The 3209-nt window shown below is 43.8% G+C and overlaps 1 non-coding gene across 1 annotated transcript; it reads left to right on the forward strand.

The window, feature by feature from the left end:
- The first annotated feature begins 1245 nt into the window (after window positions 1–1245).
- On the forward strand, window positions 1246–1320 carry Trnat-cgu (transfer RNA threonine (anticodon CGU)). Its single transcript has one exon. It is a non-coding gene; the product is annotated as a tRNA-Thr (tRNA).
- Window positions 1321–3209: the final 1889 nt, after the last annotated feature.

Consider the following 3209-nt stretch of genomic DNA (forward strand, 5'->3'; position numbering starts at 1 on the left):
ACCTCAATAGTCAGTAGACATCATGAGAGAGCAGAACAGGGCACACCGCGGAACTCACGGACTTCAAACCTGGTGAGGTGATTGGGTGTCACTTGAGTCATACGTCTGTACATGAGACACTATTTAGGTACCAAGCATTTACAAACTGACGGGTCTGGTCTGATAACCATGGGGCAGGTGGTCTGCCGTGACCTCATAGTACGAACCATCCCGACATTTGCCTTAAATAGTTTAGGGGAAGTACGAAACATCCTAGTAGAATGTACACTCTCCCATCAGGAACACAAGTCCATTCTTTCTTTAACAGCCTAACTTAATGTGCTATACTGCTTTGTTTATACATTCTCACAAATTTGGTATTGCATGAGGTAAAACCGTAAGGTTACACTATTCATTCTTTTCTCAACACCACATCCGTGCACACACTAAACACACAATGCACCAAATCTGTCGAGCAGCTTTTAATTGAAGATACGTATTTTATACATGCGGCAATTGATGTTAATATACGATTTCTCTGTCGGATTTTTGAGGAACTTTCTTTCCTACAAACCTCGTCCTGATAATAACGAACATACACACAGCTTGACATCAGTCAAGCTGTTCTAAGGTGATGATCTTTCAAACATGTAGGAATTGATTTTTATTTATATAGATTAGGCCCCCCTCGACACCACTCCCGTCCTAGTGAAATTTTTGTCTGTGAAAATTGCCCATTCTGTTCTCAGGAGCATGGAGTGAAAGATCTGTTCAAAACAAGCGTCGCGTAATAACCAAATCTTATGACGTGAAAGTTAAGGTTGTAAGGAAGCGACTTGGAGAGGGTGAACAAGTCATCGGCCAGTTGCAAATAACGGTTTATTGCAACTCTTGAACTGATCGTAGGTTTTGACAATTTCAAAATGGTCTTTTTCAGATCACATGCTGATATAACAAGGTCCATTAAACAGTTTGAAGATGGCATTTTCAAAATTTTCGAACCCTGGGTCAAGGGTTATAAAAACTTCATTCGCAACTGGTTGGCTGATTTTTTTCAACTACTCCAAGTTTGAAACTTCCTGGCAGATTAAAACTGTATGCCGGACCGAGACTCAAACTCGGGACCTTTGCCTTTCCCGGGCTAGTGCTGTACCAGCTGAGCTACCCAGCACGACTCACAGGTTCGCAGGAGAGCTTCTGTAAAGTTTGGAATGTAGGAGACGTGATACTGGCAGAAGTAAAGCTGTGGGGACGAGGCGTGAGTCGTTCTTGGATAGCTCAGTTGGTAGAGCACTTGCCCGCGTAAGGCAAAGGTCCCGAGTTTGAGTCTCGGTCCGGAAAATAGTTTTGATATGCCAGGAAGTTTCATATTAGCGCACACTCCGCTGCAGAGTGAAATCTCATTCTACTCCAAGTTTATTGTCATGACGCTGCTGTAGTTACAGTGATGTTTAAGATAGTGAGAGACAGAGAGCTTTCCATCTGAAGCAATTGTCTAGTTGTCAGCCGAGTGCCTTAAATTGACCTTTGATTGACAGAAACAGCGGGTAAGGCAGGAGAATTATCACTACCTACAGTTTGCCCCGTTTTGTGCTGTGGCTGACAGATGACGTTCAACAGGGATAAATGTGTGAGACAGTCAAACGCAATGGCTTCACCGTCGCCGCATAAACACAAACGACAGATATCTAATGCTTTAAATTTTCAGTGATTTAAGCTGAGACTACGAGCCTGAATCTTCGAAGAAATATTGTGGATGAAGCACAACACGTTCCGATTAAACGTCCGTTAGCTGCCTCGAGTCCGATGGAACTTACATAAGTCTGCAGGAATTCGTGGTCGTTGTTAGTCGTTAGGCCTCGTCATTTTTTTTCTTTGAGCCGTCAGTTTTCTGACTAGTAAGATGCAGTCCGCCACGAATTCCTCTCCTGTGCAAATAGCCGGCAGTTGTGGACGAGCGGTTCTAGGCAGTTCAGTACGGAACCGCGCTGCTGCTACGGTCGCAGGTTCGAATCCTGCCTCGGGCATGGAGGTGTGTGATGTCCTTAGGTTAGTTAGACTTAAGTAGATCTAAGTCTATGGGACTGATGACCTCAAATGTTACGTCCCATAGGGCGCAGAGCCATCTGAACCTGTGCAAATAGGAGTAGTGCTTGCAACGTACATCTGCATTTATTTGTTGGATATATTCCGATCTCTGTCTTCCTCTACAGTTGTCATCCTCTAAATCATGGATTTATTCGCTGGTGTCTTAACACACGTGCTGCAATCCAGTTTTTTTCTTCTTGGTAGTGTTTTCCATACATTCTTTACCTCGCTCATTCTGTGGAGAGCCTGCTCACTTCTTACCTTACCAGCCCAACTAATTTTCAACATTATTCTGTAGCAACACATCTCAAATGCTTCGATTCTCTTCTTTTCCGGTTTACCCACAGTCCTGTTTCACTACCGTACAATGCTGCACTCCAAACGTACATTCTCAGAAATTTATTCCTCAAATTAAGGCCTATGTTCGATGCTACTAGACTTCTCTGGGCTAGAAATTCCCTTTTTGCCAGCGCTAGTCTGCTTTTTGTGTCCTATTTGCTTCGTCCTTGCTAGGTTAATTTGCTTTAAAAAAATGGTTCAAATGGCTCTGAGCACTATGGGACTTAGCATCTGAGGTCATGAGTCCCCTAGAACTTAGAGGTACTTAAACCTAACTAACCTAGGGACATCACACACATCCATGCCCGAGGCAGGATTCGAACCTGCGACCGTAGCAGTCGCGGGGTTCCGGACTGAAGTGCCTAGAACCGCACGGCCACTGCGGCCGGCTTTTGCTTCCAAGGTACCAGGATTAATTCCTTCTGATCACCAATTATAATGTTAGCTTTATCGCTGTTCTCATGTCCACTACTTCTCTATATTTCCGCCTTTCTTCGGTTTACTCCCAACCCATATTCTCTACCCTCTAGACTGTTAATTCAATTCAGCACATCTAGTTTTTCTTCACCTTCACTGAGGATAGCAATGTCATCAGCGAATCTTGTCACTGGTATTCTTTCATCCTGAATTTTATTCCCATTGTACCATTGTTTTATTTCTGCATCGTTTCTTTGATGTGTAGATTGAACAGCAGGGGCGTAAGTCTGCGTCCATGTCTTACTCCCTTATTAAACCAAGCACTGCCTTCTCGGTCTCCTATTCGTTTCATATTTCCTCACTGCTCGAGCTTTTCATCATTGCAA

Source organism: Schistocerca cancellata, chromosome 10 (genome assembly GCF_023864275.1).
Source record: "Schistocerca cancellata isolate TAMUIC-IGC-003103 chromosome 10, iqSchCanc2.1, whole genome shotgun sequence".
NCBI classification, from domain to species: domain Eukaryota; kingdom Metazoa; phylum Arthropoda; class Insecta; order Orthoptera; family Acrididae; genus Schistocerca; species Schistocerca cancellata.